Consider the following 21,166-nt stretch of genomic DNA (forward strand, 5'->3'; position numbering starts at 1 on the left):
GCCAGCAGGTGTGTGATTGCCAGCAGGTGTTTGTGGCCCAGAAGTGGAAACTCTTCTCAAAGTCCTGATGCTGCACAAAGACGAGAACACCAGAATACACACACACAGTGATAGTGGAGGCAGAGAGCTGGTGAAGGAGAGAATGACAGAAATAGCAGGTCAGACTGACTAGGACAGAAGGACCATGACAGTCTGCACGGAAAATCTACAGGGGTGTCGAACTCCAGGCCTCGAGGGCCGGTGTCCTGCAGGTTTTAGATGTCACCCTGGGTCAACACACCTGGATCAAATGATTAGTTCATTACCAAGAATCTGGAGAACTTCAAGACATGTTGAGGAGGTCATTTAGCTATTTAAATCAGCTGTGATGGATCAAGGACACATCTAAAACCAGTAGGACACCGGCCCTCGAGGCCTGGAGTTCGACGCCTGTGATCTTCACCTTCAACTTTCTTCAGATGTTAAACAGGAACCAAACCAAAACTTTAATTAGAAAAGTGAGAGGAATAAACTACATAACAGAGCAGATAAGAGACATGGAAACACTGGGGAGGCTATAATACTACTAATACTAATAATAAAAATAACAAAATCACCACAAGGTCCAACGTGAACAAGACCTGAAACATATCACGAACATAACTGTAAAGTCAAAACAGGAATCTAAAAACAAACACAAGACTCAAACAAAGTTCATAAGCACTAGCACAGTAATGAAATCAAAGCAGGATTAAAAGTGCAACTCTGGGAACATGAAAAACTCAACATTGATCATCTTCTCTCATCACAAGAAGGTGGTCCAAAAAATATAACCAGTATTCCTGTTCCTTTAAATCAGGGGTCTCAAACTTGAGCTGTGAGCCACTGCTGATATTGTGATCTCGTTGAAGGGCCAATTTAGTGTTCAAGTAGTCAAAAAACACCAACCAAACAAGAAAACACCACAAATATTTCTGAAAATGTAGTGTTTTTTAATTTTTTTTATTTTTTTATGTCAAATATTGTTTAACAAGACAAAACTGCAAACGTGAACGCAGCACTTCACACTCTTAACGAACTGAAGCCTTTCATTGAACTACAAAGTAAACACATTGGTGCTGTCTTTCTGGTTGTTTTAAAGAACTTATTGTAACATTGCACTCAAAAGGACACAAACCCTCCCTAACAACAAAAGGAACTTCAAGGGCCAAATTGTGTTGTAATTCTTCATGTTAGTAAACCTGATGAAGAATTAAAGGTGATTTTGTGGTTGGTTCTACTCCACTTTTAAATGCACAGAATTCAAGGGCCCTTTGCACATCTCATTAAAAATGATAATAAAATTTTCTTTGTACCTGAAAAATGCATCACTGACAAAGAATTATTTAACAATTTATGATTAAATATTCAAGGACCTGTTTTCACAGTGATGAAAGGGCTCTATTCTGTTTATTTGTACTGGAAAACTAAACTTTTTCATTTCAGAAGCTGATGAAAGTAAAACTGTGCAAAGAACAAATAATTACATGTCCTTGATTCAGATGATTTCCATAGAGAGGCACTTTGCATCAGCAGCACCATGCTCCAGTGCTCTGGGAGAGTTTATAGTCCTGAGAGTTGAACACTGGATGACTGACAGCTGTCCTTCATCACAACAGAAGCCACAGAAATCCTCCTCATCAAAAACATGACTTTGATCTGCGTCCTCATCTGGACTCTCCTCTGCTGCTGCTTCACAGGTAAAGTCCAGAGAATCAAACTCCTCTCCTCTATCAACATCTGTCCCTCTGAAATGAAGCCCACAAAACCATGAAGCTGCTTTATGTTTTTGTCTCTGTGTCCTCAGAGTCCAGAGGACAATATACAGTGACTCAGCCTGGAGCAGTGAGCTCTGCTGTGGGAGGAACTGTGAGCATCAAGTGTAGGACCAGTCAGAATATTTATAGTACTTGGTTATACTGGTACCAACAGAAAGTTGGAGGAGTTCCTAAACTGCTCATTTACTATATTAGCAATCGACAATCAGGGATTCCAGATCGTTTTACAGGCAGTGGATCAAACTCTGACTTCACTCTGACCATCAGTGGAGTCCAGGCTGAAGATGCAGCAATTTATTACTGTCAGAGTGGTCACTACCCTAACAGTCAGTATGTGTTCACACAGTGAAAAACAGTCGTACAAAAACCTCCCTCAGTCAGACTGAACAGAAACTGAAGTGACTGCTGCAGCTGGAAGATACTGCAGAGACTGATACAGTTCACTGAGGACACACACACACACACACACACACACACATACGTGTTTTCGTGATATATCAGTACGTATGACAAAAATGTGACAAATGAGAACGTGCCTTTCCAAAGGTCCTAGAGGCATGGGAATCACAAAAAGTTTGATCCATGCTTCCAGGAACATGCCCATTTTTTGAGATTTTGGCTAGGGCGAAATTCTTGTCAAACCTGAATTTAATGCTACTTGTGAGGACACTGTCAGGTTTATGTGACTTATGAGTACCATAAGGTCACACACTGATATTTCATGTTTAGGTGAATTGTGAAGCCCATGGAAACACATAATTTTCAAGTATACATGACTTATAAGGACCAGGTAAGGGTAGGTTCTGTATTTTCCGCTTGGCTCCATTTGAGATTACAATATAATAGGCATGGATGCACAATAGTAATGCTCACCAGTCGGGTAACTTCTGACAGAAATATCAGACATTTATGTGTTAATAAAACAGTAAATCTGAGCTGTGTAGAGACTTAAAAAAAGACATAGGTCAAACGTGGTCAGTCTACTTTTTAAGTCTTAATATTGTAATGCATTAATTCATTTTGTAGTGAAATGCATGTGAATAAAAACGTGGGTTATCTGCCTTTCTTATCATTTAATTGCAAAAAGCACCCAGCATAAACTACAGATTTATGAGTAACAACAATGCAATACAGAAAACTGCAATACTGACATAACTGTGGAAGTAACAAAGTATCTCTCTTGCTTGTTTCTTTTTTTCTTGCATCTTTCTTTTAATGCTATGATCCTGTTGTGGATGTAGTACCTTATGACAACCCAGTCTCTGCCTTTCAGAGCTGCCAGCTCTGCTTGGAGGCAGCAGTCACATTCCTTTTTACCTGGTACTTTGCAGCTTGTTATGAAGTGAAACGTGCCGCTCAGCAACCTTCACTTCATCATTTGTCCACTTGCTTCTCACCTTCCCAGCTGTCATAAATGGAAACAAAAGAAAATATCTTAATGTGAATGCAAGAAAAGATAGAAAATATTCTAGTTTATAATGTGAATACAAAATGTTCTTAAACCCTGCTTTCTACTGGAGCACTTTAAAGGAGCAATAAGCACAATTCATCATACTTAGGTTGAAGGAATTAATAATGGCTATGTGAAGAACTAGAGGTGTAATTACATCTGGAGTACAGCACGAAGTCACAATCCCTCTCTCTGTGTTGATCTCCAGCCATAGACTTTGGTTTGGTTTACAGGCAGTGCAAAACAGCACACCTAGCAGTGAAAAGATATTGCTTATTGCTAAGGATGCTTGGAATGAACCATTTGAAGTGCTGTGTTCTGCTGGGAATCAAATAAGATGAAATGATTTATGATAAAAGCTCTCAACAGTGTCATGTCTGAAAACAATAAACTTGTCCTTTGATCACAAGTATATTCACCTAAAACATTTTGTATTTGGGTGCCTTTACCCCTTCTTGGTGAAGTGTTGCTAATGTTTTTGTTGTCCAGGGTGATTGAGGCAGAGGTGCCCTTCATGTTGTCCAGGGCAGCTGAGTAAAGCGTGTGGCTTGGAACCCCCGGAATACTTGGTCCTTGAGCCTTTGAAAAGTAACAGTGAAATATGAGAATCAATGCATGCAATAGGTCTGTTTGCTTTTTTCTCTGCATTGTAGGCAAATTCAGCGTTGGGCAGTGTGTAATTCTACATTAAGGGGCTAAGGGGCGATCGTGGCTCAAGAGTTGTAATCGTAAGGTTGCCGGTTCGAGCCCCGGCTCCGATAGTCTCTGTCGTTGTGTCCTTGGGCAAGACACTTCACCCGTTGCCTACTGGTGGTGGTCAGAGGGCCCGGTGGCGCCAGTGTCCGGCAGTCTCGCCTCTGTCAGTGCGCCCCAGGGTGGCTGTGGCTACAATGTAGCTTGCCATCACCAGTGTGTAAATGTGTGTGTGAATGGGTGAATGACTGAATGTGTAAAGCACTTTGGGGTCCTGTGGGACTAGTAAAGCGCTATACAAATACAGGCCATTTAGCATTTGATATGAATATTTTACATGTGAACATAATCTACTAATACTCATCACAGTGTGATTGTTTGAAATCGGATAGAGTATTATTATCATTATGACAACCGTCCCCGCTGTTCAGTTTCAATGTAACACACACTAGAGTTGTTGGTTCTACCAATTGAGAAAGGCTACAAAAACAAATTTATGTCCTTCACAGCTTAAAACAATATGAGGACAATGTAACACCAAAAACACAAAAATATCAAATTTAGTAGGAAAAAAGATCAAGCTGATGCTTTAAAGGGAAAGTTAGGACTAACAAATGGTACGCCAATTTCTTTCTCCTAAGATGTTCACAAACAAGTAATGCTAATGTTGATTATTTTCTTATTTTCTTTATTTCTTTCAAAATAAAACAGGAAACATGGCATGAAAATACAAACGTGGTAATATACAACCCTAACATAAACTCCTTAAAACGATGTTAATAACGTTAAGCCAAACTCAACTAACCCGCCACCAAACATAAGAAACTCAAAAACCTTAGAATAACGTAAGAAACGCTGGGCCAAAGACCCAGACCGCGAGCGAATAACTATAATACTATTGATTTGTGCTAAATACGAAAACATTAATATTATCATTTAAATCCCCCCAAACATATCTTGTGTTGAAAAAAAAATGTGTGTTGCAGTTAGCTACACTTAAAAAGAGCTTAGGCTGACTGTCTCTGCAGTTGAAGATGCAGAGCACATGCAAGGCCGCAGGTCCCTTTAACTCCGGTGGGAATTTAAAAACAGTTAAATTTAACTTCTAATATCTATTGTTGAAGATAAATCTTAAGTAATTTTTTAACATTTATCATCATTCACCACTTTCAGTTTGTTCAAATCGATTGTGTATTGTTTTAATTCCGTTTAACTAACGTTAATTAGCTTCAATGCAGAGAGGTCTATTAACACATACTGAGTTATGAAGATGACTGGAAAGGAAAAACTCAATGCATCGTTTTGAGTTTTTTGAGTTTTTCCTTTCCAATTTTGCATGACAGGGCATGCTGTCATGCAAAATTGTCCTGATATTGTCAGTGTGTTATCATAAACATTTCCTAATTTGTCATGAAAAGAAGAGCAGCACCCCTAGACCCCCAGGTGAAAATACAGATAATAGATAAGCAATTTAAGAAAATAAGTATAATGTGTATAATAAATTATTCTACTGTCACTTTCCTGGGTCTGTTGACCCAGCGTTTTAAGTTTTAGTTTGTTTGGATGTCGATGTTTATTTATAAGTTCTTTAGGTTAGCTAAGTTCATTTGTTTATTAGATTACCCTTGTGATGTCTGTTTTATTGTGAAAGTCCTTGTCCTATATGCAGTGAGTCTAGTTTTGTTTCCCCTTGTCTTGTTAGGTCTGATTTGTCCCAGCTGTTCCTCATCCCCTCATTATCTCTCTGTGTACTTACAGTGGCTTGCAAAAGTATTCGTCCCCCTTTTCCACATTTTGTCACATTAATGCCACAAACATGAATCAATTTTAATGGAATCCAATTGCAGCAAAAGGTGGTTCTACAAAGTATTGACTCAGGGGGCTGAATAATTACGCACACCCCACTTTTCAGTTATTTATTTGTAAAAAATGTTTGGAATCATGTATGATTTTTGTTCCACTTCTCACGTGTACACCACTTTGTGTTGGTCTTTCACGTGGAATTCCAATAACATTGATTCTTGTTTGTGGCTGTAATGTGACAAAATGTGGGAAAGTTCAAGGGGGCCGAATACTTTTGCAAGCCACTGTAAGTCCTGTCCTCCTTTGTTCAGTGTCAGGTCATCTGTTGTCTTTGGTGCCACGTTTCCATGTTCCAGGTATCTTTGTATCCATGTCAGGTTTCATGGTTTGTTTGTTTTTTAATAAAAAATATTTTCCCCAGGTTAGGTTATTGTTTAGCTTCACCTCTGCCTTTTGTTTTGTAATCTTTTAATTAAATTAAATTAAATTTTATTTATATAGCGCCAAATCACAACAACAATCACCTCAAGGCGCTTTATATTGTACAGTAGATCGTACAATAATAGATACAGAGAAAAACCCAACAATCATACGACCACCTATGAGCAAACGCTTTGGCCACAGTGGGAAGGAAAAAGTCCCTTTTAACAGGAAGAAACCTTCAGCAGAACCAGGCTCAGGGAGGGGCGGGCATCTGCTGCGACCAGTTGGGGTGAGAGAAGGAAGACAGGATAAAGACATGCTGTGGATTAATAACAAGTATGATTCAGTGCACAGAGGTCTATTAACACATAGTGAGTGAGAAAGGTGACTGGAAAGGAAAAAACTCAATGCATCATGGGAATCCCCCGGCAGCCTACGTCTACTGCAGCACAACTAAGGGAGGATCCACGGTCACCTGATCCAGCCCTAACTATATGCTTTAGCAAAAAGGAAAGTTTGAAGCCTAATCTTAAAAGTAGAGATAGTGTCTGTCTCCCGAATCCAAACTGGAAGCTGGTTCCGCCTCTTTTGCCAGCCTTAATAAACGGCTTGCTTTCTGTTAATATTCAAATTTTCTTTCACGTTCCTTTGTGTCTGCATTTTGGGTCCACTCCTCAAATTCATACATGTGTCTAACCGTTTTTCCCCACTCGGCGACACACTCGTCGGGGGTCAAACTCTGGTAATTGGTGATTCTGTTCTCAGACATGTGAACCTAGAGACACCGGCAACCATAGTCAATTGTCTTCCAGGGGCCAGAGCAGGCAACATTGAAGGAAATTTAAAACTGCTGGCTAAGGGTAAACGTAAATTCAGTAAAATCATAATTCATGTCGGCAGTAATGACACCCGGTTACGCCAATCGGAGGTCACTAAAATCAATATCGAATCGGTGTGTAACTTTGCCAAAACAATGTCGGACTCTGTAGTTTTCTCTGGTCCCCTCCCCAATCAGACCAGGAGTGACAGACCAGCCGCATGTTCTCCTTAAATTGCTGGCTGTCTGAGTGGTTTCCCAGAAACGATGTGGGCTTAATAGATAATAGGCAAACCTTCTGGAGGAAACCTGGTCTTGTTAGGAGAGACGGCATCCATCCCACTTTGGATGGAGCAGCTCTCATTTCTAGAAATATGGACAAATTAATTAAACCCCCCAAAATATGACTATCCAGAGTTGGGACCAGGAAGCAGAGTTGCAGTCTTACATGCCTCTCTGCAGGTTCTCTCCTCCTGTTACACCCCCCCCCTCCCCCCCCAAAAAAAGACTCATCTCCTTTGAGACTGTGTCAGCTCCCAAACAGACAAAAAACAAACTAAAAACCAGCAATAAATAACAAACTTAAAAAATCACAAAGAAAGAACAATACAGTATCCACATCTTAACCAAAGAGTAAAACAGTGAAATGTGAATTATTAAATATTAGGTCTCTCTCCTCCAAGTCTCTGTTAGTAGAGCAGGGCGATATGACCAAAAATATTTATCACGATGTACATTTGAAAATTTGCAATAACGATATAACTGACGATATAATTGACACTAGACAAAATACTTTACAACTCCATAACTTTATTAGTGCAAAAAACCCCATCAAAGTATTTTCACTTAAACAAGCAGCTGTTTTTTTATGTGCATTAAAGTTATATAAAAATGTAACAGTGCAAATTCCTTGCTGACAGTTTAACCAAAAGGCATTTCCAGTGGAAATTGGCCGACATATCCTCAGCATAACCATGTATAATATCCACAAAACTTAAAAAGAGGTTATACACACACAATACGGTAATATTATGTTGAAGCACAGTACGTATCACTCCGCGAGGCTCCTGCCTACGATAGCCGTAATGCTCCGAAAATCTATCAAACGGTGCGGCTTCGTAGCTTAGCAAAGTCGTACTGAAACATTTGACAGATTTTCGAGCGCTGTGTACCACATAAAATCGTTTCGAGGTCAGTAAACACAACCAGAGTTCATACATAAGGCACACGGGATTAAAGGAGCACTGTCAATTTTCAGAAAAATCAAAGGATTGATTTTAAGTGTGCCGTATTTTCCAAACAACACGGTAATAACGACGGCCAGCTAGCATGCGCTACCAAAAGTAGTGCTTTGTTGTGTGTCTGACGGACGAAAGCTAAACCAGTTCCACACCACTGAAGTTGCAGCATTTTTATAAACCAATTCTGGTTCATCCGTTTCATTTAATGATCGACTTTCGCTCTTCTCATTCTGCGTTGCTGCCATGTGCGTATGTAAACATAGGCACTGCGCATGCGCATTTTACCCATATTCTATCGCGATATTTCATTTTCCTATCGTTACCCAAAATTACACCGGCATTACCGTGAACGGTATGATATAGCCCAGCCCTATCTGTTAGTACATGACTTAATAATTGATCAACAAATCGATTTACTCTGCCTTACAGAAACCTGGTTGCAGCCGGGTGATTATGTTAGTTTAAATTAATCAACACCCCTGAGTCATTCTAACTACCAGAAACCTGGAAGCACAGGCCGAGGGGGCGGTGTGGCAGCAATTTTTCACACCAGCCTATTAATTAACGAAAGACCAAGACAGGCTTTTAATTCATTTGAAATCCTGATGCTTAACATTGTCCACCCCAGCTGTAAAAATTTAGAAACCAGTATTATTTGTTATCATATATTGTCCACCCGGGCCTTACACAGAGTTTCTCTCTGATTTCTCAGACTTTTTATCTGATTTAGTGCTCAGCTCAGATAAAATAATTATTGTGGGTGATTTACTTTGATGATTGATGATTTACTTTACATTACTCTGGATGGCATTACCTTGGTCTCCAGTAATACTGTGAGGAACCCTGGAGTCATTTTTGACCAGGACATGTCCTTCAACACACATATTAAACAAATATGTAAGACTGCTTTCTTCCATTTGCGCAACATCTCTAAAGTTAGAAATATCCTGTCTCTTAGTGACGCTGAAAAACTAGTTCATGCATTTATTAATTCCAGGCTGGACTACTGTAATTCATTATTATTAGGATGTCCTAAAAACTCGCTGAAAAGCCTTCAGCTAATCCAAAATGCTGCAGCAAGAGTACTGACAGGGACTAGAAAGAGAGAGCATATTTCTCCTATTTTGGCTTCCCTTCATTGGCTTCCTGTTAAATCCAGAATTGAATTCAAAATCCTGCTCCTCACATACAAGGTCTTAAATAATCAGGCCCCATCTGATCTTAATGACCTTGTAGTACCATATCACCCTATTAGAGCACTTCGCTCTCACACTGCAGGCTTACTTGTTGTTCCTAGAGTATTTAAAAGTAGAATGGGAGGGAGAGCCTTCAGTTTTCAGGCCCCTCTTCTGTGGAACCAGATTCCAGTTTGGATTTGGGAGACAGACACTATCTCTACTTTCAAGATTAGGCTTAAAACTTTCCTTTTTGCTAAAGCATATAGTTAGGGCTGGACCAGGTGACCCTGAATCCTCCCTTAGTTATGCTGCAATAGACGTAGGCTTCCGGGGATTCCCATGATGCATTGAGTTTTTCCTTTCCAGTCACCTTTATAACTCAGTATGTGTTAATAGACCTCTCTGCATCGAATCATATCTGTTATTAACCTCTGTCTCTCTTCCACAGCATGTCTTTCATCCTGTTTTCCTTCTCTCACCCCAACCGGTCGCAGCAGATGGCCGCCCCTCCCTGAGCCTGGTTCTGCCAGAGGTTTCTTCCTGTTAAAAGGGAGTTTTTCCTTCCCACTGTTGCCAAAGTGCTTGCTCATAGGTGGTCATATGATTGTTGGGTTTTTCTCTGTACCTATGAAGCGCCTTGAGGCGACTTTTTTTGTGATTTGGCGCTATATAAATAAAATTGAATTGAAATTGAATTGTACTGCTGCATACTGTGACATTTACAGTTGCTTAGTTAATTAAGTGACTTAATTACTCACTTTTATTTACTAATTGAATTACTAAATGAAGCTGGAATTGTGCATTCTGCAGTTTTTAATAGTGTGTTATTAGTTTTTAAAGAAACAATATGCATTTTATACTATATTGTAAAAAGTATAAGGTAAGTTGAATTTAAAATATAATTAATGAAGTGTTGACTTTTTTCATCAATTCTTGTAGATACACAGAGTCGAGACTGAGCCTGATGATCATACTGAATCAGATGACAGCGGCAGGAATCTCCAAGTTCAACTGCAGATTGCAGATGCAATTATATTAATGCAGATTAATATAAACTCTTCAAGGGTCAAAATCTGCACACACATCATTCTGCATAGTGAAGGTCAGACAATTTGTGCATTGATCTTGAGAAGTAAGACTCATTAATTAATAGTAATATAATTAAACAAATGTTGAAACTTTATATTTCGAGACATTTTGTCAACAACAAAAAAAACCCCAACATGTGCAGGCACTGATAACTGAATCTAAAGACCTTCATCTTTGTCAAGATTTGCCTGATTTAACTGTTGTTACCCTTGCTTATAGCTCACCCTAATATGTATAAAAATGTGAAAATTTTTTGATGTGTGTTAGAATGATTGTTTAATTGGCAAGGTTTGAACGAACAATTTTCAGAAGCCTCAAGTCTTATCTGTTATTATTCCACGAATGATTCAAATAAAGTTCACCTCCATTTCAACATTGAATACGACTGTGGACATAAGAGCTAAAAGGTGCTGTCCGCGCATGTGTCCGCTAAGCCCCAGAATGGTATAACCTGGGTCAAATGGGTTATTGTTTCTGACACACCTACAATATGAGGACTCGCAGAGTGATGTCATTGAAAGTGTGTTTAAAGTGTGTTAAGTTCCAAACCTGGCCAGTAGGTGGCAAAACTGAAAGTGAGCAAAAACGCTAAACACACTTAAACACACTTTTTCATAAAATTGTGATGTTTCAGGCCATTCGAGATTTTTGGTTTGGGAGCATGTTGGGAGCCTCTAGAACACTTTAGAAGGCTCAGAAAAATGCGGACCTCAAAAATGTCCTCATTTTTCCGAGCGTCCTCATTTTGTGAGTGTGTTATCATAAAATTGTCCTAAGATGTCATGAAAACAAGTACACACACACACAGAGTGATAGAGTGAAAATGTTATTGTTGCTAAACAAAAAAGAATTTGGAAATCTATCTGTATCTCAGTCAATCAAATTTTGACCTTTGACCTCTGCTTCATAGCAGCTCAAATACATGTGAACCAATTCCTGAATATTGCTCATTATGAAAACATTTCTTAAAGAGAAAAAAACACAAGTAAATCACCAAAATCAGTGAGTCACAATTGTCTGCATAACTTATATAAATACTTCCAATAGAAACTTTAAGTCCAATTTTCTCAGGTTTGTAGATTTTTTTCTTTTTTGCTGTTCAATACTAGTCTGATAACTTTGTCTTGCAGTTCCAATAAAATTGATTCATGTTTGTGGCTGTAATGTGACAAAATGTGGGAAAGTTCAAGGGGGCCGAATACTTTTGCAAGCCACTCTATGTGTGTCCTCACTAGGATAGGGATTTATATTGGCGTGAAGGACTGTAGCCTATAAGTTCTTATTGTTAAATGATAGTTATGAGATGGTGTGTTTCAGGTGATTTTACAGAAAAACACCAAAATAATGTACTGCATTACTTTAAAAAAGTACTCTGCATAATAGAATACTTTAAGATACCTACCTCAACACTGATCACGGCATTTGACTCATTCTTATATTGCGCTTTTCTACTCCACCTGAGAACTCAAACTGTTTTATATAACAACAAACATTCATTAAACAGCATGCAATGACTTTGCAGGAATAACGGCGGTGTCGCTCAATATTCTCGGTAATAAAATCATAATCTCTAAGTTCTTATCAATTCCCCTTCGCACTTATTGTTTAACATAAACTTCACTTAACTTCATGTATTCAAAGTGACTTAATTCTACTGACTCATATTGACTTTCTACAGATAGCACACTGGTTTCCAATAAGAATCCTGGAAATCATTATTTAGAGTTTAATATTGACATCACCACAAAAGTAAGACAAACACTCGATTCTTATTTAATGTAGATTTTTTTTATTCTTTAAAACTTTAAACAAACTTTAAACTTAAACAAAGCAATGAAAAATGAGAGAAGAAATTGAAAAAAAAAAAAAAGCTACAGAATGCAGTGTGAAAGTAAGACCAGCATAAAAGTCACATATAGTTCAGGACTGGGAACACTGGTCTCTCCTGAGTGGCTCTGAGACCAGAGTGTGGGAGCCCTGGGTGGCCTCACAGGTCACAGAGCCCACCTTCATCCAGTGGTCTGCAGGGAGCCTCAGGGTGCTGCTCCAGCTGTAGAGGCCGTTGTTCTCCTGCACCACGGGGCTCCTGCTCTCCTCCCAGCTGATGCTGCCACTGCCATCCACCTTCCAGGACAGACTCCAGTCTGAGGGGAAGCCCTTGTTGGCCAGACACATGAGCGTGGCCTTCCCCTGTTTCAGCTCCTCACTGGAGGGACCCAGCACCTTCAGGGCAGGGCGGGTATCACCTAGGAAACACCAATCAGCTTAGAGGGCAGGAACCACAATTTGATTTTCTCCGTTAAGAAGTTTCTGTCAGGTGTTTTTTCTGCTCCACCAGTCATTAACTCACACATTGTTTCACTTCCCTTTAAGAAACCTCTCATGCATATCAGCACAGAGAGAATCATCACACAGTTTGAGTTGAAATATGTTTAAACTACACTGGAAATAAAAGAAGCAGATGTGGAAACATTTACAAAACAAGTTTAGCCTCAATATCATCAGTTATCTATAACACATCACTTGTTAGAGATAGAAACTTAATAGCACTACTTGAATGATGTGGATTAATTTTTTTTACTGCTTACATGATTTTAATGACATTTGAAATTATATCTGCTACAACAGAAACACCAGACGTACTGCACACTGTCAAATGCCCATCTTTAACTTCTGGAAATAAAATAAGCAGATATGGCAACAATTATACAAGATGTTAAGCTTCAAAAACCTCCGTTCTGTATAATACACAAGTTTTCTACTTACCTCATGTGAATTTCAGTCATTTATTGTAGCGCTTTTATGATTTCTAAGTAAATTCTACATTTTTACTGACTAAGTAAAAGACCAGAAATCTTTATCTTCACTCTGTTTAACTTGAGGACAGTTACATTTAATTCATCTTAGAAACAGTGACTGTGATTTAAAACTAGAAAATAATCACAGGCTGATGACAGTTTATATTATTTACACAATGCATTGTCTTTATGTCAGAAATGTTGACATCAAATCGAATTAAAGCTGATGGAGTCAGCCTCAGTGTATAATGGTTATAATATCACCTCTACATGAATACTTCATTGTTATAAAGCTAAAATTTAAACCTCGATATAGTTTCTTTAAAAACATTATAATCTTACTTCCAACTTGCAGTCTGGTTCCTCCACCAAAAGTCCACCACAGTGATACAAACTCACTGAGCCGCCGTACAAAAACCTCTGACTGTAGAGAGACACGGCTCTCTGACTCTAACAGACTGAATTAAAACCAAAAGCTCTCAAGAGTTAACCAGACATATATCTCAATAATCCTCAAGTCAACTCTGATGTTTTATATCATTTGTTAATATTGATTTTAACATTTATTCTGAAGCTAACTTTGTGTCTTCATAAAAATTGATCTAAAAACCATTTTATGATTTTTGTTTTCTGGCACATTGAACAGAAAAGTCAAGATAACCACAAGAAAGAAATCTGATAAAATAAAAGAGGTTTAAGTTCGACTTACTTCCAAATTCCAGTCTGGTTCCTCCACCAAAAGTCCACCACAGTGATACAAACTCATTGAGGCGCCGTACAAAAACCTCTGACTGTAGAGAGACACGGCTCTCTGACTCTGAAACAAACAAACTCAACAAAATCATTCACAGTTTGCACAGCAGCCATGACTCAGCTGATATGACTTCTTCAACTACCATCATAATAACATCGTACAACATTAGTTTAGATATACTTTGATCCATAAGTTTTTGGACAATGACACATTTTCACTATTTTACTGTGTACACCAACACAGTGGAATCTGACTCAAAGAACCAGGATGTGACTGAAGTGCAGACCTTCAAGGCCCACAAAATGCTCTGGTTTATATTTTGCCTTTCATTGTTAATAAACTTACTCACAGCTACGCTGTCGTCCGTGCTTGCGTTTGGGTCCAAATCCTCCTCCAGACGATCTGCCTCCCAGATTGTGACATGCTTCCTCTATCAGCAGCAACATTATCAATAAAAACTAGTGGCCCAGCTACACTTACAGCCAAAACCATTAGTGCCATAACTTTGTCTCCACCATCTTTGACAGATGTTGTGATTTGCGTCAGATCAGTTTTTCTCCTTTGTAATTTTCTCTTCCAGTCATGCTGAAAAAGCTTCATCTTTTAACTGTTTTTGACCTTTTAAATGTTTTACTGGCAAAGTCTAATCCAGTCTTCCAGTTCTTGAGTGTAACTTGTCAGTAATAAAGTTTTTTTTCTCTACGTTTGATTTAGTTTTTCAGCTGATTGATGATTTCCGGGACCTCATGCTGATACGTGCAAGCTCACCTCTTGAACTCAAAATACTTTTTGTTTCCAATTATTCCAAGATGAATTACAAAGATAATCTTGTATCCCCATGAAATTGTTTGTAGTAGACAGTCGTTCAATTACTTTGCACCATTTCCCAGCATCCAGTGTTTATTTCAGCATCCAGGTATCCTCTGTTTCCATTTGAAATTGTAGTTAACACCTTCAATAATCAGTAGCTCTTCTGTGTTGTTTTAAGTGCAGTACTGTACAAATGGCTGGTGAAATTCTCCAAAAGCTTTGCTGTTTTCAACATAATGTGTAATAACAACCTCATTATAATATATCCATACTTTATATATTGTCATAGCAACAGTTATCTGGGTTGCCACTCTGACCAAAGAACACGTGTTGTAAATTTAAGCATTTGCTTCAAACGTCATTAATTTATCATCTCATAGCATATGGCTATTTTCATTAATTCAGACAGAAAAAGCACGAAGGATTTCATTGTGTGAGTCAGATGATTTCCATAGAGAGGCACTTTGCATCAGCAGCACCATGCTCCAGTGCTCTGGGAGAGTTTATAGTCCTGAGAGTTGAACACTGGATGACTGACAGCTGTTCTTCATCACAACAGAAGCCACAGAAATCCTCCTCATCAAAAACATGACTTTGATCTGCGTCCTCATCTGGACTCTCCTCTGCTGCTGCTTCACAGGTAAAGTCCAGAGAATCAAACTCCTCTCCTCTATCAACATCTGTCCCTCTGAAATGAAGCCCACAAAACCATGAAGCTGCTTTATGTTTTTGTCTCTGTGTCCTCAGAGTCCAGAGGACAGATCACAGTGACTCAGCCTGGAGCAGTGAGCTCTGCTGTGGGAGCAACTGTGACCATCAAGTGTAGGACCAGTCAGGATATTTATAGCAATTATTTAGCCTGGTACCAACAGAAAGATGGAGGAGTTCCTAAACTTTTCATTAAGTATACTAGTCAGAGAGAATCAGGGATTCCAGCTCGTTTTACAGGCAGTGGATCAAACTCTGACTTCACTCTGATCATCAGTGGAGTCCAGGCTGAAGATGCAGCAGTTTATTACTGTCAGAGTCTTCACTATCCTAACAGTCAGTGGGTGTGCACACAGTGAAAAACAGTCGTACAAAAACCTCCCTCAGTCAGACTGAACAGAAACTGCAGCTGCAGCTGGAAGATACTGCAGAGACTGATACAGTTCACTGAAGATAAATGCAGAGGTGGAAGAAGAACAGCACATAAGCAGCAGTATCTACAGAACAGTGAGGAATATTCCAAGGGAGACAGGATAGATTTATCTTCTTCCATGAAATAACCTTCTTTTGTCATTTCTTAGTATTTGAACAAAAAGATAACAAAATGAACAAAAAACAAGACTGGATGCGCCTATAACTGAAGAAGAGGTCAGAGCTGTGATCTCATCAATGAAAAATGGGAAATCGCCAGGCTTGGATGGCTTCCCGATTGAGTACTATAAGAAATATATTGATATTTTAGCTCCAGTCTTGCATAAAGTTTACCTTGAGGCACTAGAAATAAGCTCCTTACCGAGTACATTTAATAATGCACTAATCTCCCTTATTCCTAAAAAGGATAGGCATATATCAGACCAAGTGTGGAGTTTTGGTTTTGGCATTGGTGGGGATGAATGATTCAACCACCGAACTCTGCCCCGTTTCTTTTTTTTTTTCCTTTTTGTCTTTGCTTCTTCATAAAAAAAGGAGAAATATACTTGTCTACATATGCTATTCTACATGCTTTTAAACCATTTAAAATTACAATTCATAGTTTTATATGTGAATTATATAATGTTAAATTACTATTAAACAAAAGTATTTTAGACTTTTTTTTATTACAGCCATATTCCATATAAATCAGGTATCATACAAAAATAAAAATAGCTTCAAATACAGTCATGACAATAAAAGAATATGACTTTAAGGACTTAATAACGTCTCTTATACATTAGCACTGTATAGGAATTTCTTTTACTTATGTATTAATCACATTATTTTATTGTATGATGCCTTGGTGCCACTGGATTTTAACAAGTCTCACACTCATACAGTAAGACAAATGGTGGGGGTCTAGTAAGGAAGTTCCACAGGAAGAGTCTTTTGTCTCTTTGAGGACTCTGGGAGGTAGCAAGAGAGTGTGAACCTTAAGGTGTGAAACAGCTGTGTACTGCCTTTTGTTCCTGAAGAAGGTATTTAACTGAGAGCCATGCTAGGCTCAGGGAGACTCTGCTGACCGTCTGCCCCGCGGTCATGTAGGCTCTCCACAAGCTTGGTTGTCAGTTCTTTGTGTGTTTGGATTAAAGAATGTTAGCTACCGCTCACCGCTCGTCTGCAGGCTTTATTTAAGTGGAAAACTTCCACAACAGCACTAAGGGAACACTGAATGACCTGCTGGTTTTTGTCCATAAAACTACTCATCTAAGATGACCACAAAGTAAAAGATCTCTCAGCAAAATTATGCAACGTTTTAGGCACTATTGCCCCGATCAAATCAGTGAGCTGGGATTTTCCAAACATGAACTACTGTTACAGCAACAGACATGGACTACTTGCGCCCCACACAACAACTCAATGTCCACTATGTGAAGGAGCCAAACACATGCCTGCTCCTCTCGTTAAAGTTAAATGTCACCATTATTACTGTCTGTCCGGAAACAGGCCGGGGGTGTCCAAATTCAAAGACTGCGTCCACCTGAGGACCCGGTGTTGTGTCTAGAAGTAACTGTCTGCCAAAAACTGACTTCTGGTATTTGCCAAAAACTGATTGCTTGTATTTAAACTGCTATAAATAACTTGTTGGTCTATAATATGTGAAACATATGTCACATGTATCCCTCATGAATGATATCAAGTCATCTTTAGCAACAAACAACATTCCTGTAACAAGGTAAAAGCTGCATTCAGTTTTTGGCAGGGACTTTTATGTATCCTTTATTTATGGAGTTAAAAAAGTTCTTGTTGACTTTAAAAAGGTCTCTTTTAAGAGTAATCTGGCCAAGAGGACAGGTGAAATTGCAGTAAATGCAAAAATAATTGTGTAAACATAATTTAAGTGGACAAAAGGAAGCTGATTGATTATAATGTAAGTACAATAACACGGTTACAAATCTACTTGAGAAACAGGTAATTTTTTCATTTTATATATAACCCTTTGTAATACCTGTTCATCAAAGTCTATTTAGCATCATACGTAACAACATTACACATAAAAAACACACGGAAACATTGGAAATCACTTTTTGGCACAACGCCGGCTCAGATATATAAAGTTTACTCAGCTACTTTCTCGGCTGAAAATATGTTAAAAGTTTATTTTGCGACCCAGAAAGAGTAATCAGAGTAATAGTAAAACTAAGTAGCCATTGTTGGAAACTGGAATTGGCTGGGCCAATCTGGGATATGGTTTTTCAATTTTGTTGTCCGGGTGGAAAATCGGGAGAAACTGGGGAGAATGGTGGCTCCGGGAGATTTTCGGGAGGGGCACTGAAATTCGGGATTCTCCCGGAAAAATCGGGAGTGTTGGCATGTATGTCCTAGCATAGCCTGTAACGTTATTATGACGGACACATTTTATGAGTGAGCTTGGCTTTAAGTGACTTACAGGTTTCTTTGAAAAATACTTTCTTATATCCAGGTTCTTCCTTTTTGCTGCCGTCCTCCTCTCCTCCTCGCAGCGCATGTTTGCCGCTGCTAAAGCTAAACAGAGCTCCCTGAGAGGCACAGCCAATCACATTGGCCATATTTATCACATGAGGTAGGACTCCAGCCATTGACTGTAGAAAACAGTCAATGACTCCAGTAGAGACCATAATTTAACTCTTTCTGCACTGCTGGGTGAATGAGACGTTGACAGATCGTTTTTTTTTTTATTTCTATCGGGTTTGTTTTTCTTTACTCGAAGAGATCAAATTATTGGTGGGGACAATTCAATAATCGCTGGATATTGGTGGGGACACGTCCCCTCCGTCCATGCCAAATCTACGCCCTTGTATCAGACCCAGCAAATTACCAGCCAGTAAGCCTTTTAGGAGTTGATTGCAAAAGGTTTTAGCCTTCCACTTAGATCAAATATTACCAGATATCATCAATGGTGATCAGGTTGGTTTTATTAAGAATAGGTCTTCAGGTGATAACATTAGAAGACTTCTATTATTATTTCAAGCTAGCCCCAGTCGCGGCCTTCTGGCTTGATGTCGAGAAGGCTTTTGACCGGGTAGAATGGGGCTTCCTTATGACAACCCTTGCAAGGTTTAGGTTTGGGCCTGGATTTTGTAACTGGGAGATTTGAGATTTGAAACTAAATCAATGCAGAGTCAAGAGTTACCCCAAGAGTCCAGACTAGTGATGGTAAATTTGATTCTTTTTACTGAATCGAGTTTGAATGAGTCACTCACCAAAATGAATCGGGTTTTTGAGTCACTGAGTCAGTTGCCCAGAGAGTGCAAAAAATGTACATTTTCACTCAAACTTAATTTGTTTCTCTTTTCATGTAAATCCTACTGCTAAGATGAGTGACTGAAAAAGAAAAACAACTATTTTATAGAGCAAAAAAGAGCAAACAAATTTAAGATTTCTAAAGGGAACATTTATTTTATTTATTTTTTATTTTATTTTATTAGTATTTTCCTCAAATGTGTCAAATAGCTATGGAGAGCATCCTCACACAGAACATCACATCCTGGTTTGGGAACAGCTGTGTTAAGGACCAAAAAGCTCTTCAGAGAGTGATCCATACAGCAGAACGCTGCTGCAGGGTTGCTCTCCCCCCGCTTCAGGACACCTACACCAGGAGATGCCGGACTAGAGCAGCGCAGATACTGAAGGACCCGTCCCATCCTGGCAACAAACTGTTCCAACTTCTTCAATCTAGAAGAAGGTTCTGCATCATCCGGGTGAGGACAGAGAGACTCAAGAGGAGCTCCTATCCCAAAGCCATCCGGGCCCTAAACAGTAACTGGCTGTTGTTTTTTCCCCACAATTTTAATTATAAGCTGGATATATTTCTACTAATGAAATTAGTTTGCAAACAGCAACAGGGATGAGTCAGTGAGTCAGTTGGGGTTGTGAATCATGATTCACGAGGCAGTAAAGTGATTCTCAAGTATTGAACGATTCGTTCATGATTCGCACATCACTAGTCCAGACAGATGATTTAAATGTGATTAAATGGTGCAAAGGACACAAATCTGTCCAGGTTAAGTTAAGTTCAACACCAAACCATTCTTCAAAAAATACTTATATTCAATAACATGTGAGCTGATAGATCCAACTCCCTGTGTGAGTCAGTCAGATGATTTCCATAGAGAGGCACTTTGCATCAGCAGCACCATGCTCCAGTGCTCTGGGAGAGGTTATAGTCCTGAGAGTTGAACACTGGATGACTGACAGCTGTCCTTCATCACAACAGAAGCCACAGAAATCCTGCTCATCAAAAACATGACTTTGATCTGCGTCCTCATCTGGACTCTCCTCTGCTGCTGCTTCACAGGTAAAGTCCAGAGAATCAAACTCCTCTCCTCTATCAACATCTGTCCCTCTGAAATGAAGCCCACAAAACCATGAAGCTGCTTTATGTTTTTGTCTCTGTGTCCTCAGAGTCCAGAGGACAGATCACAGTGACTCAGCCTGGAGCAGTGAGCTCTGCTGTGGGAGCAACTGTGAGCATCAAGTGTAGGACCAGTCAGGATGTTTATGGCAACAGCTATTTACACTGGTACCAACAGAAAGATGGAGGAGTTCCTAAACTGCTCATTTACTATGCTAGCAATCGACAATCAGGGATTCCAGCTCGTTTTACAGGCAGTGGATCAAACTCTGACTTCACTCTGACCATCAGTGGAGTCCAGGCTGAAGATGCAGCAGTTTATTACTGTCAGAGTTTTCATGTTATCAACAGTCAGTATGTGTTCACACAGTGAAAAACAGTCGTACAAAAACCTCCCTCAGTCAGACTGAACAGAAACTGAAGTGACTGCTGCAGCTGGAAGATACTGCAGAGACTGATACAGTTCACTGAGGACACACACACACACACACACACACACACACACACACACACACACACACACACACACACACACAGAGTGATAGAGTGAAAATGTTATTGCTGCTAAACAAAAAATAATTTGGAAATCTATCTGTATCTCAGTCAATCAAATTTTGACCTTTGACCTCTGCTTCATAGCAGCTCAAATACATGTGAACCAATTCCTGAATATTGCTCATTATGAAAACATTTCTTAAAGAAAGAGAAAAAAACACAAGTAAATCACCAAAATCAGTGAGTCACAATTGTCTGCATAACTTATATAAATACTTCAAATAGAAACTTTAAGTCCAATTTC

At 39.1% G+C, this 21,166-nt stretch overlaps 1 pseudogene across 1 annotated transcript; it reads right to left on the reverse strand.

The window, feature by feature from the left end:
- Window positions 1-12,331: 12,331 nt before the first annotated feature.
- On the reverse strand, window positions 12,332-13,751 carry LOC146492587 (Ig kappa-b4 chain C region pseudogene; annotated as a pseudogene). The gene is made up of 2 exons (XR_014871837.1): window positions 13,631-13,751; window positions 12,332-12,736 (listed from the first exon to the last, which is right to left on the reverse strand). The product of XR_014871837.1 is annotated as an Ig kappa-b4 chain C region pseudogene (transcript).
- Between the last annotated feature and the right edge of the window lie 7,415 nt (window positions 13,752-21,166).

Source organism: Neolamprologus multifasciatus, chromosome 22, assembly GCF_963576455.1.
Source record: "Neolamprologus multifasciatus chromosome 22, fNeoMul1.2, whole genome shotgun sequence".
Classification (NCBI taxonomy): Eukaryota; Metazoa; Chordata; class Actinopteri; order Cichliformes; family Cichlidae; genus Neolamprologus; species Neolamprologus multifasciatus.